Source organism: Poromitra crassiceps (genome assembly GCF_964638095.1).
Source record: "Poromitra crassiceps genome assembly, contig: HAP1_SCAFFOLD_92, whole genome shotgun sequence".
NCBI classification, from domain to species: domain Eukaryota; kingdom Metazoa; phylum Chordata; class Actinopteri; order Beryciformes; family Melamphaidae; genus Poromitra; species Poromitra crassiceps.
The window spans coordinates 349,923-363,691 of record NW_028152243.1 but is presented as its reverse complement, the minus strand read 5'-3'; the positions used below and the strand labels follow the sequence as shown (position 1 = coordinate 363,691).

Genomic DNA, 13,769 nt, shown 5'->3' with positions numbered 1-13,769 from the left:
ACACACACACACACACACACACACACACACACAGAGTGAACAATGTCAACACATTTATTACAAAACAGGTTTGTAAACAGATAAAACCGTGTTTATTTAACATGTAACTCTGGGAAACGGTTCTAGAAAACATCAAAATGTTCAGCTTGGAACGATGACATGAATCAAATACCAAATATAACAAAGATCAAAATAAAGATATTTGAACCTGTACAGAGTGAAGCATCATGTCAGCAGCTGTGTTTGGTCACAGTGTGTTTCTCTCTCACTCCTCTATCTGACACAGAGACACGGAGGAATCATCATACACACTAAACCCAGGGTACAGAGGTTCAGTGAAGGTGGAGTTGAACGTGTGGAGATGAATGAGTTTGTCAGAGGAAACTGTGTAGAAGGACAGAGAGCCAGCAGGCCAGTCAAGATACACTGCGACTCTGTTAGAGACAGATGAGGGGAGAGATATGACTGTGTCTCTGCTATTGTGCCAGGCTCTGTAAGTGTTATCATCAGAGCAGTTCAGACTCCAGGACTTTTCATTCATTCCAAGCACACAGTCATTAACCGCTCCTCTCCTGCTCATTCCTCTGTAAGTCACTCCTATAAGAACCACTCGTTCCCTCTACACCTCCCAGTAACAGCGACCAGTCAGACCATCTCTACACAGCAGCTGAGGCCAGAAGTCAAATCTCTCTGGGTGATCAGGATATGGCTGCTTCTCTATCACCACCGTCACCTTTCTGTTGTCTTCAGACAGGAGGAGCTCTCTGTGTGCTGTGTTTGGGTCCAGTGTGAGTTCACAGGCATCTGATGAGAGAACAAGACTCAATACAACAGCAGCTTCTCATCTAACACACCTGTTGTGTTGATTATTATTCTATTAATAACTTCACTCTTTATTATTCAACTGTTTCATTTTTGTGGCTCATTTTATTTTATATTCATTTATTGATTTAAATCAAAAGAGAAACCAACCTCAAAAAGGTAATAAATGCATTGGTGTCTGCGTAGTGCAGCGGTAGAATCCCTGCCTACCAACATGGGGGTTGCCCGTTCGAGCCCCCGTGTAACTTTACAGGCACATTTGGCCGTGTCTGCGGGTGGGAAGCCAGATTAAGATTAAGGGCAGTTTTGTATCTATTCTTTTGTATTGAGGGAGAGACAGAAGAGGAGCTGTGTGTGTGTGTGTGTGTGTGTGTGTGTGTGTGTGTGTGTGTGTGCATGTCTCATGATACGATATGGTCACAATACTTGGCCCTCGATAACGATGTTATCACGATACAGCGATTCTACGATAATTGATATATTCAGGGTACAAATTTAACCTACGATACATCACGATATCTGTGTAACTGAAGAGAAATAAATACCTCTAATAGGCAAGAAGCAGCTATTATTTATTTATTAGCAGAATTGACATGAACTCACTCAGAGTTCACTCACTCACTCATACAATTTTCGATACCACAGAGGAAAAATTACACATTAAGAGTCTTTTTTATTATTATTATTAAAACAAGAGAACAATGGCATATATTCACAATATATTTTTAAATTGTCTTAAGTAGTTAGTGGGGGGTGGGGATGTTCCAGCTTTCATGTTTCATGTAGGCTACAATTCCCTCCAAAGCCTCCCTCAAGCTGAGCTGCTGCCCCCAGTATGCTCAGAGTGTAGCCCAAGACAGCCCAAACAGCAGTTCTGAATGTCCATGATTCACTTCTAAATACCACAGTGTCTGCTATTTGTTACTGCCATCAGTGTGCCTCTTAGCCTAAAGTTTACCAACCCCAAGACGGATTACAATCTGTCTTTTGGGATTACAATCTGTCTAATATCTCAAGAATCCTCGCTATTTACTCATTGAAATAGCTAGTAGTACTTGACTAAGTGTTTTCTTAAGATATCCTGCTTTTATTGTGCATCTGCAAACAAAAAGAAGATAGAAGTTAGACCAAACTCGGGCTTCAACAAACAATCAGCCAAGCAAGCTTCAGCCACGCCCTGCCAAGGCTCCAGATACCATCCAGCCCCAGGCTAAAGATACCATCCAGGGCAGGCCAGCCCAGCCAAGGCCCAGGCTCCAGATAGGCCTACCATCCAGGCCAGCCAAGACTCCACCAACATCAACCCATCAGGAAAAGGCAGTGTGGTTCGTATTTAACCTAGATCTGCTAAGGCTTGTTGGCGTTTGGAACTATGTCTACTCGAAATAAAACAAAAGAGTCTAAATCTGATGAGGATACCTTTGTTACCCCATGTCAATTACAAGAAGCGCTTCTGTCTCAGAAAGAGCACTTCAATGACCTTTTACAACAACAACAAAACAACTTCAGAGACTTTATTAAGATCATCATGGAAAACTCCAACAAACGGCTTGATGAGTTAATAAAAGAGAATCATGACCTCAAAATAAGTCTTCAGTTCACTCAAAAGGAAGTAGACTCTCTAAAAGCAGGTAATGACAAACTATCTGCTGATGTGAAATCTGTGGAGTCTGAAAAGAGCAAACTCTGCGAAAGCCTTCTAACCACTGAGAGCCGCACTGATTACTTAGAGGGTCAATCGAGAAGAAATAATCTGATTTTTGAGGGCCTCCAGGAATCTTCTAATGAAACCTGGGCTGAGTCGGAGGACAAAGTCAGAAAACTTCTTGTGGGAAAGCTGGAGTTGGGCCAACAGGATGCCATTGAGATGGAACGTGCTCACCGCACTGGCAAACCCGACACAAATGGCAAACCAAGACCAGTGGTGGTCAAGTTTCTCCGTTTTAAGGACAAGCAAGCAGTCCTCTCCAAGGCCAAACTACTTAAAGGAACCAACTTCTTCATTACTGAGGACTACACTAAAGCAGTTCGGCAGAAGCGTAGGGATCTGCTCCCTGCTATGCGCGCAGCTCGTGCCCGAGGTGACATTGCCTACCTGAGGCATGATCGCCTCATTGTGCATCCTCCCAATAACCAACACAAAGCTGGACGTTAGTGACTTAGCGTCCACTCTGTCTACTCAGTCAGTTGTGTCTTTTGTGCTGTTGCACAAATTGTTTTTATTTTCTATTATTCTTTATCAATGGCTTCTTCAAGCCTACCCAAGGGACACATTATTCGAGATGACTCTGCATTTAACCCCTTAATGTGTATGGACATGGATGGCAGGTACGATGAACTCTATGACCCTGATAGGAATTATGATGTTTTGAAAAATGCCAAAATGTCATGTGAATACTACTCTCAAGATCAGTTTAGTAAGCTAACACAGAACTGCACCTTTTCATCTTTGCACTTAAATGTTCGCAGTTTGCCTAAGAATTATGACCATTTAACAGCCTATTTATCAACTTTGAATCATTCTTTCTCTGTTATGGCTTTTTGTGAAACGTGGCTTAAGGATGACATCACAGATCTTTACTCTTTCTCACACTATAATGCCGTTCATTCCTGCAGGAAGAACAAAGTTGGAGGGGGTGTGTCTATATATGTCTTAAAGAACCTAAACTTTGTACATAGAAGGGAACTTAGTGAATATCTTGAGAATATCTATGTTGAATCAATTTTTATAGAAATTCCTGCATGTTCCTTTTTCAATGGAAAAAACATTGTTGTTGGCTGCATCTATAGAACTCCTGATTCTGATATCAGCACTTTCAATGATGCTCTGTATCACACTCTAGAAAAGATTAACAGAGAACATAAGATCTGCATATTACTTGGTGACTTCAACATCAATCTTATTAAAAGGGAGTTGTCTTCTACAGCTGACTTCCTCAATGTTCTCTCTTCTACTTACTTCTATCCTCTGATACATAGGCCTACCAGAATTACTAGCACCTCAAATACGCTTATTGACAACATCCTAATCAATTGTCTGGAGTTTGATATCACTATCATCTCTGATCATCTCCCAGTTTTTAAAATCATCCATAACAATGATAATATTAACATCAAGCATAATACCAGTGAACAGGTGATACCCAAACACCGCAAGTTTACTAAGCACAACATGGATTCATTCAAATCCATGATCAGTGGTGTTTCCTGGAATGATACCTTCAAGTCACATGATGTCAATGATGCCTATCAGTCATTCCAAAAGCTTTTTAATTCTGTCTTTGATAAATGTTTTCCATTAATTTCTCCTAAATCGAAGAATACTTAATCGAAAACAAAACCCTGGTTTACTAAAGACCTCAGAAAAAGTATTATTAGAAAAAATAAATTGTACAAAAAATCGATTATAAGTCCCACACCTCTAAATGTGGAAACTTATAAAAAATTTAAGAACAAATTCATAATTTCTTTAAGAAAGGCAAAAAAGAAATATTTCTCTGACAAATTTACTGAAGCTCTGAATGACATCAAGACAACTTGGGGCATAATTAATCAACTGCTAAACCGTAAAACAGCGCCACCTGCTGTTGTTTCTGAAATGGTAGGAAGAGTTGGAATTCTTCATGACCCAAAGGAGATAGCAGATGGTTTCAATGATTTCTTTGTAAATATTGGTGTTTCTCTAGCATCAAACATTAGAGATTCTCATGAGAACCCTTGTAACTTCATAAAAGGTCAGTTTTCCTCTTTGTGCAACTTTCATCCTCCCTCTGCTAAAGAAGTGCGTGAAATAATTTTGCATCTAAAGAATTCTGCTGAAGGGCATGATGGAATAAGATCCATTCTCTTAAAATAAACAATTGATTATATAATTGAACCCTTAACTTACATCCTCTCATTGTCCTTACAATCTGGAGTTATTCCTCAGGATCTAAAAATTGCCAAAGTCATTCCAGTCTATAAATCAGGTGATCCTAAAGATTTTGGTAATTACCGTCCTATATCGATTCTCCCTTGCATCTCAAAAATCTTAGAAAAACTGGTGTATACTAGGATCTCAAACCACCTTACTGTAAACAATATCTTATACCCACACCAATATGGTTTTCGAAAATGTTACTCTACTGAGCATGCTTTATTACAATTAGTTAATAATATATCTACAGCATTGGATGACAAGAAATTTGCTCTTGGTGTCTTTCTTGATCTATCCAAAGCTTTTGATACCGTTAATCATGGAACTTTAATCTCCAAACTAAATAGATATGGGGTTGATGATGTTGCTCTCCTGTGGCTCTCCAACTACTTATCTGATAGAGAGCAGTTTGTTTATATTAATGGTAGCTCTTCCAAGAAATCAAAGATTGTCTGGGGGGTTCCTCAAGGTTCTATTCTTGGTCCTTTGTTATTTTTGATTTACATTAATGATTTAGCCTCCTCTTGTAATCATCTTCTCCCAATCCTTTTTGCCGATGACACCAATCTTATAGCCTCACATCACAACTTTAAATCTCTGATCCAGTGTGTCAATGCTGAATTGTCTATTGTCTCTAAATGGTTTGAGTTAAATAAGCTTACTCTTAATGTTTCTAAATGCAACTTCATGATTTTTGGCAATAAAAACAAATATTATGCCACAGATGATGCTACAGTATTTATAAATGGAAAGCAAATTCCTCAAGTATTAAATACAAAATTCCTAGGTGTTTCTAACCTGGAAAGATCATATTAATCTGGTATGCAGTAGATCCATGAAAACTATTGGAATACTGAGAAGGGTGCTCCCATTTATCCACCCTACTTCATATCTCACTTTATACTACAGTCTTCTTTTTCCTTATCTCAACTACTGCAATATTGTTTGGGCTGCAACCTTTTCTTCATACACTAGTAAATTACTCCTTATTCAGAAGAGATTCCTAAGAATAATTTCTCACTCTGAGTATTGTGAACCCTCTGCTCCACTTTTCAGACAGTACTCTTTATTGACAATTGACAAGTTAAATATTTACCAAACATGCATATTTATCTTCAAAATTCTGAACTGTAAGCAAACTCTTCCAGTGTCATTACTCAACCTCTTTAACCTCTCTTCTGACTTTCATTCATACCAAACCAGACATCGAGACAATTTTTATTTACCATACTGCAGAACATCTAAACATCAATGTTGCATCACTTTCAGAGGTCCCCAGCTCTGGAATAACCTGTCCCTGCCACTCAAAACAACTACATCCTTGACATCCTTTAAGAAACTCCTTAAAGAGCATCTCATATTGTCCTGACCATCTATATGTTTCTCCTTTCATATTTTATTTTCTATTTAACCGTAACCTTAATTGTCAATGTAATTATTGAATTGGTTATGTAACATTGAATTATCCTGAATCCTTGTGTTTGTTTTGTTTATACATCTTTCTTTTTTTTCTTTTCTTTTCTTTTCTTGTTTAATTGTCTTTCCTATAAACTGTAGAAATTAATGTTTTATCATGGGAGAGGGCTCTGAATAAGCCCACTGGGCTTCCTTTCTCTCCCTGCACTGTCTTTTATTTATTTTTGTGTTCTTGCTTGCCTTTTTTTGTATGGTGCTAATAAAATCAAATCAAATCAAATCAAATCAAATGAATCCATTCCAAATGAATCATCATTAGGCTCTGGACGCTCTGCTATGCCCACTGATTCGGTTACGTACAGACTGGTTGCAGTCTGTGTCAATCATCGAGTAGCAAAGCAGAACAACTTCGACAATAGCAGAATGTGTAATACATTACTATGTTTTGGTCTTATAGTGGCATATGGGAATAAATTAAATAATTATGTGATTGTTTTTCATAGCGATACAACAATACGTGTAACAATATGTTACTAACTGTTTTGGTGTCTGTGTAAAGTTAGTCCTGATAGCTAGTAGAGTATGATGATAACCAATCGTTTTTTGCATAATAATATTTAGCAGAACATTTGTATGTAAGTCAAACGTTACACTGAAAATAGTCTTGCCGTTCTAATAGTGTTTTTTCTTTGTTTGTTTGCTGACAGTGTCGTGACATTTCCTCCAGTGGGGACTACAGTGCGAGAGAGGGAGGCATCGTTGTATTGTTTTGCCAGCGTGTTGTGCAGGCGATCCATGTACCCTTCACCTGATAAACAATACCGTGGCTTCCAGCAAACAATCCATGGCATAGAGAACATTTTGGAAATCTTAGAATTAGCTAGACGTACATTTTTCATTTTCTGTAGGCTACATCTTATTATTATATTTTGCATAGTGTTTATATATTGTCAGAACCTGTATTCAAATTTTAAATATATGTTGCTTTGGTTATTTGCCACTATAATCAGTCATGCCGGTATGGGGTTGTAAAAGCTCTAGAGAATAGGTAGATATTTACATTAGATGCAGTAGATTCTTTGAGATCTTTGAGCAGTTATTGCTGGCATCTATTATTTCTGCACCTGCCTCAATACTACTGTGTTAACCAAAGAAACGTGAACTTTTTACTGTTGTAAAAACAAAGTATAAACACATGGGATGCAGAGCTGTTGATTTTCACACCAACCTATAAAATGTCTTCATTTATGCCAGTAGAAATCACAGATCAGTTTGTCATAGAAATCCTACTGCATTTTCTAAGACAGTATATGGTTCTCAAACTTTTCATGTCAAGGACCCCTAAACTGTGCCAAATTAGACCACTGACCCTCATTTGATAATATTATGTTCCAGAGCACCACATCTGATAAGATTTTTGCTTTAGATGTTTTATTACAGAAAGTGTATGAAACCCATGACCAAAATAGCCACATTCTGTCATTGTGTTTTATTGCAACCAGCCAACTCAGTCTTTTCCGACTCTGAGCTGTCTCCGTGGCTAGAAAAGAACGTTGATAGTCCTCTTTCAAATGACTAGGTTATTGCAAACTCGCAGTTCCAAGCTAATGGAGGCCTATGCTAATGCTAGCTACCTAGCGGTTGGCTAGCCGTAGCGCTCAATCTTTTGGGGAAAAATGCGAAATAAGCGCTTTGCCCGTTTCCTCTGCTTCTCTCCTCTTCTTTGCCATGCACGCGCTAACTACACATTTAACCCTTGCCATTATCGTTTGATGAACAAACGAAGTAAAGATGAGTAATAGCAAGATTGCGTGAATTATGTTTTAGCCAGCGCTCCTGCGGCGCCTGCTTGCTTCTTCTTCTTCTTCTTCTTCTTTTGTGTTATGGCGGTTTTGCAAACAACTTTTTGTGCATTACCGCCACCTACTGGAGTTTGATGTCTTCAGAGTGGAAGGGCCTGCCTGCGGGCTGGGCGTGGACTTATTAGAAGGCCACGAGCCCAGTGCATTGTGGGAAGTGGAGTACCCCTTCACACCCGCCCCTCCCCTCCCACCCCCACCCCACCCCACAGAGTGCATTTTCTTTGATTTCTCTGGCTAGCAACCATCGATTCAAAAAATTTCAACAGATTCCAACTCCATAGGTGCGTTACATTTAATAGATCTTCATATTCACCACGGAAAAGCCATCCTTTAACAAGTTAAACATTTGGTCACTCACACTGTTGGTGTAGTAGCAGTAGCAGTAGCAGTAGTGGGATTAGCTAATGTAGCTAACAGCTGCTGTGTGTGTCTGTGTGTGTGTTGTGTGCGCGTGTGTGTGTGTGTGTGTGTGTGTGTGTGTGTGTGTGTGTGTGTGCATGGAGGAGGCAGAGGAAGCGCTGCTGGTATCGATAAACTTGATATAGTAGAAAATGAGTATTGTATCCGTTTAAAATGTCGAGTAAGTATTTAAGTATCAATATTTTTGACAACCCGACGACCCTGTTTATCAAAATGGCTGTGGGGGAATCAGTTTCAAGATCCTGCATATTTTAATAAAATATCAATACTTGGTGCCAGTGTCTCCCCCCTAGTGTGTGTGTGTGTGTGTGTGAGTGTCTGCTCTGTATGTGTGCGTGTGTGTGCGTGTCTCTGTGTGTGTATGTGCGCTAGGGTTGGCACGATGGCCGATGGCATCGACCATCGTGATTGGCCGACCCCCCATCGACCTCTGGGCCTTCTACATCAGATCATCGTGATTAATTATTAATTATCTGTTCGAAATAAATGTGTGCCGTTTTAATAATAAAAGAGGCCAAGTCCTCTTACCGTGACATGCGGGGGATGCGCCCGCGGCATTAAACAAGCGCACCCAGTTCAGTTCAGGAAAGCCTCCACCCCCCCTCCTCTGCTCTAGTGCTTCTCTGCACTGGGAGTGCTTGTTTAATGTCGCCGGGGCGTCCCCCGCGCATGAGAAGTCAGTTATTTTGTTGTGATAACTTTTAAGACAAAGAAGAAACTTCACGTTCTTTCCTGTTTTCAACCCAAAGTGAGTACAAGTCTTCAACTGTGAATTTAACTTGCCTGTTTCCAAAGTGAAAGGTGAACTCGCTCACAGCAGCAGCCTCAACGCTAGACTCAAGTCTGAATGACTGATCAGTCTCGCGTTGAGGCTACAGCATTGGGCTACAGCAGCAGCAGCTGTGTTTCTCTCTCAACTCTCCTCGCCTCTCGTCAAATCGCTCTCATTAGGTTCAACAGCCCACGCGAATCTAACGTTATATCAGCGAGTAATTCAGTCAGTTTACTGCCAGCTAGTTAAATTCAACACACACACGTTGTTGGTGAGGACCTGTAACGTTAACGTTTTGTTATTTGCGCCGTTCAAATTGCTGGAAGTGAGAGCCACTGCTTCATTCAGTCGCCTGTCTCTGTGCTGTTAGCACAGAGGCTAATAGTAGCCTATCGAAGCCCGCTGGTCTCCGTGAAGAGCTCAGCTGTCCAGTTGTTAATGAACGCATTGCAATGAATGGCATTACCGCGACTTAATAAATAATTAATTATTCCCCCCACCCCCGCCAATGACGATGCCATCGTGGATCACAATGGTTCACTGTGGAATAATCACGATGGAAAAATAAGTGCCCGGGAAATTAACGTTAATGTTAAGACACCAATTTCACAAATACGGATGTCTGCAACGTTACTTTATGGAATGGTATCCGCAGCTCAATTCACTTCTGTGAGCAGAGACAAAGTTGAACTGTTGCAAAGGTTTTACTTGTACTTTGGGACAGGATTCTAATAACTCATTGTGTCATCTATTGAGCACACAGCTTATGACTTTATGTCTTCTGCTTGGGCGGAGTCTTGATGGGTATATTAAACTGATATGGAGAAATGTAGCATATCGCATTTTCAGCCAGGCAAGGCTTTTTCTCGCCCAACCAACGGCGCGCGGTCGCCCTCCAGCCCTACAGCCTATGGCATATTTGTAGTTAAGCAAGTCAAAGCAAAACCCAGGCTTTTCAACACCTCTGATTCACCTAACGTTAACCCTACAACCCTGAAATACATGTTACCAAACATTTTTTTAGAAGGCTGGCAACGCTAGGCTGTCATCAAAGTAAAATGTCACCATGTCTGTAAATTACTGCTTGCAGTTGCACTCAGAGCATGTGTGTGAGGTGTGTGTGTGTGTGTGTGTGTGTGTGTGTGTGTGTGTGTGTGTGTGTGTGTAACAAATTAGACCTACCTGTGTGCCTTGAAAATAAGGTGGTTCAAAATGAAGTGGCTAAATGCAACCTTTTTCTTCTCATGTTTTTTATTAATAAAAACGGGTAATTCAAATTATCAATAATTATCGATATCCCGCATGTGCGTGTGCGCATGTGCGTGTGTGTGTGTGTGTGTGTGTGCGTGCGCGCACGTGTGTGTGTGTGTGTGTGTGTGTGTGTGCGTGCGTGCGTGCGTGTGTGTGTGTTGGAACAGGATATCCTCATGCATAATTGTCTCAATCAATGAGCAGAGTGAGATGGTTTGTCTTTTCTATGATCTTATTTCTTATGGTTTGAATAATGTCTTGTGTGAAGCACTGTCTATGTGTGTGTGTGTGTCTGTGTGTGTGTGTGTGTGTGTGTGTGTGTGTGTGTGTGTGTGTGTGTGCGTGCGTGCGTGCGTGCTGTGGAGTCTCGGTAACATACTGCTTGACAGGTGAGAGCGGGAGGACAACCAGCCACCACAGTGACGTCAGAGCCGGGGATTCCCGACAGAGACGGTGTCTAGGCCGCGTCATCAACAACAGGTACTTCCCCAATTTCATGTTGAATCAGTGGGACCGCTGACAGCCGGGCGCGCTTAGGAGCAGAGCGCACGGCTGGAGCGGATCCCCCAATCAAGGGCCATAGAAAGCCAGACACCGCTCTGAACCTCACTGTGTGGCCGGTTCTCCTCCAGAAGGAAGCTCCTTGCTGTCGGGCGGTAAGTACATTTCCCGATCCTCTCCCTAAACATTCGCTTGTGATGATATTGCTGTTACCTGACACAGACTCTCTCCTCTCGTTCTCAGGCAAGATATTGAAGCAATTAAAAGCGAGGAACTGAGGCCGGGCTACGTGGTGGGGAGAACAGCCCTACGGAGTCGCAGGCTAACCCTGGCCGAAAGAGTTATCTTTCCCTGATTTCCCCGAGAAGGGATGAACTTTCTTTGTTTAATTGAATAAAACAATGCATATTGCATTTAAAACCTGCTTTTGACTATTGGCTTGAATCAGAGTTCCCACAGTGCGTGCGTGCGTGCGTGTGTGTGTGTGTGTCTATGTGTGTGTGTGTTAGGGTTTAATATTTTTCCCGAAAATGAGCCATACCAGGAAACGGGAAATGAAGAGCTCTTTCCCGGGAATCCCGGGAAATTTGTTGTTTTTCTTTTTTTTTATACATCAAGGAGAAATATACCTATTTGTTCCCAACCTGACGAATGTATTATTTGGTGCCATTAATATTAATTAATTAAGGCAAAACATCACAATTTAACTAACTTTTTAGGCTGTTTGAATAAATGTATGAATGTATGAATAAATCCTGTAGTAGCCTAGGCTAAATATTTTCTTAGAGAGTTGTGGAAACTGCCGTGGAAGGAATGGAGCCGTAAACGCGTCAATCAGCCTGTTTTCACGCTCTTTTACGCACAACATCAATGCTGTCTGATACCTGTCAACGCGTGCTTTTATATGGGCTGCTGCGCTGCGCTCTGGCGGCTGCACTGCTCATCTTCCAGCCGTGCCCAGACATCTCCATACCGCATACTGGAGCACGGCTGTTTCAGACTATCTCCACCCCTCTGTGCATGGACATCGCCTACGACCAGACCATCATGCCCATTGCCCAACCTGGGGCACACGAACCGAGGACGCACGGCTGGGCTGATTGTCGTTTTCACCGCTGGTGAAGTTTGCACGGTGCTCAATCGCCGTCTCGTAGGCTACTGCATTACCGGTCATGGCACAATCCCCTCAAGCAAGTCAGAAGTATAGTAGAAAAGAAAAGAAACATCGTGGGCTTTGTGTTTATTAGGCTATGTTGTGCAATAAGCTTTCAGTGTGTTCCACCGGTGCACAGTGCACAAAGGCACATGGCCAAAACACGCCGAAATAAAATCAGAAATTAATTCCACTCTACAAAGGATATCAAATTTCAAATGACTGGCTATAGCATTGTTGTCAGAGAAGATAGTATTAAAATCTGCCTGCAATACCTCGTTATTTGGCGCTATATAAATAGAAAATTGATTGATTGTTGGTTGATTGATTCACTTTGATGTCTCCGAAATGCCTAGACCTTATTCGATTGACGTCACTCACGTACTGGCACGCTAACCACCGCCATATTGTTGACATAACGCAGCAGCTCTCAAAGTGACAGCCTATGTGGAGCAGCATTTATAGGAAGCTAGCCGCTGTTAGTGTTACCTGTATCGTTCCAATTGTGTTCGGATGGTGACCTGCGTTAGGCATGGCTGTAGTAATGACAGCAATAAAGTCCCCGTGGTTTGTTTCTATCTCTACGGTCCTCAGACGTGAAGGGAGCGAGACTGAGGATACGTTAGCAGCACAGGAGAGGTGTGTGGATAGTTAGTTGAGACAGGTGAAACTTTCTGACAGCTCCTCACAGCAAAGTCTGTTCACCTCGTTCTTTTGTTTATTTATTACAGGCATTAACGGCTGCCGTCGGCAGCATGCAAATAACAACTGTGGGGTTTTTATTGGTATCATTAGCATCGCTATTTTGTAATGGAACAGAAATGACAATAAGGCTGTTACTAGTTGTCAGCTGCAGCGCTGTGTGCGCGCAGGATGGTATGTCAACAATATGGTGCTCTCCAGGGTTAGCGAATAAGGTCTATACATGTACATCGTGATCATTTAATGACTTTACAATGCTTACAGTAGCCTAATATATTACATGTTCTTTTTAAAACATAGGCTACATCATTTAAGAAAGTAAACTGTCTGCATATTTCTAAATATAGGCCTATTCCAATATGTTCTGCATGTAAAAATACAACAACATTTTTTCCCAGCTTCCCGTCATTAATTTCCCGGAAAACGGGAAATGGGTTGGATGGCATTTGGGAATCCCGTTTCCCGGGATTAAACCCTAGTGTGTGTGTGTGTGTGTGTGTGTGTGTGTGTGTGTGTGTGTGTGAAGCACTTTGAGCTGTATTTGATCTGATGAAAGCTGCTGGATGAGCGATCATGCTGTTTGGAACAAACCGCTTCACAGCTTCTGGAAGAAACTGCTGTTGGTTTTAAACAGAGTTCAATGTGAAACCACGCCCTCTTTGACCTCTAACTGCTCCTTCATACTTTAACACTCCATTTAAACTTTCAACGAGTCAGCACTTTTAGGACTTGATCACCTTAACTCAGCTTTAATTTATCTTTTGTACTCTTTGAGAAATCACAGTTTATGTTTGATGCTTTTTTCAGCCTTTATAATGGGACCAGCCTTGAGTGTGTCTCACATAGCAGGCTGTACTTTAGACTAAATCCACACAAAATTGTGACAGTTCACACGAGTTTAACACAACATACATATATTATACATCAAACCCTTGAGCTACTTCTGCTCTCACT

General features: G+C 41.3%; 1 pseudogene across 1 annotated transcript in view; it reads right to left on the bottom strand.

Annotated features, from left to right (window-relative positions):
• Nucleotides 1–265: 265 nt before the first annotated feature.
• The window catches only part of LOC310800828 (NACHT, LRR and PYD domains-containing protein 3-like), an 86,766-nt pseudogene continuing 73,262 nt past the window's right edge, over nucleotides 266–13,769 (bottom strand). Inside the window, exons 7-8 of the transcript in view lie at nucleotides 3,416–3,432; nucleotides 266–793 (exon numbers count right to left, since the gene is read on the bottom strand). The product of the transcript in view is annotated as an NACHT, LRR and PYD domains-containing protein 3-like (transcript). The remainder of the gene's footprint in view (nucleotides 794–3,415; nucleotides 3,433–13,769) is intronic.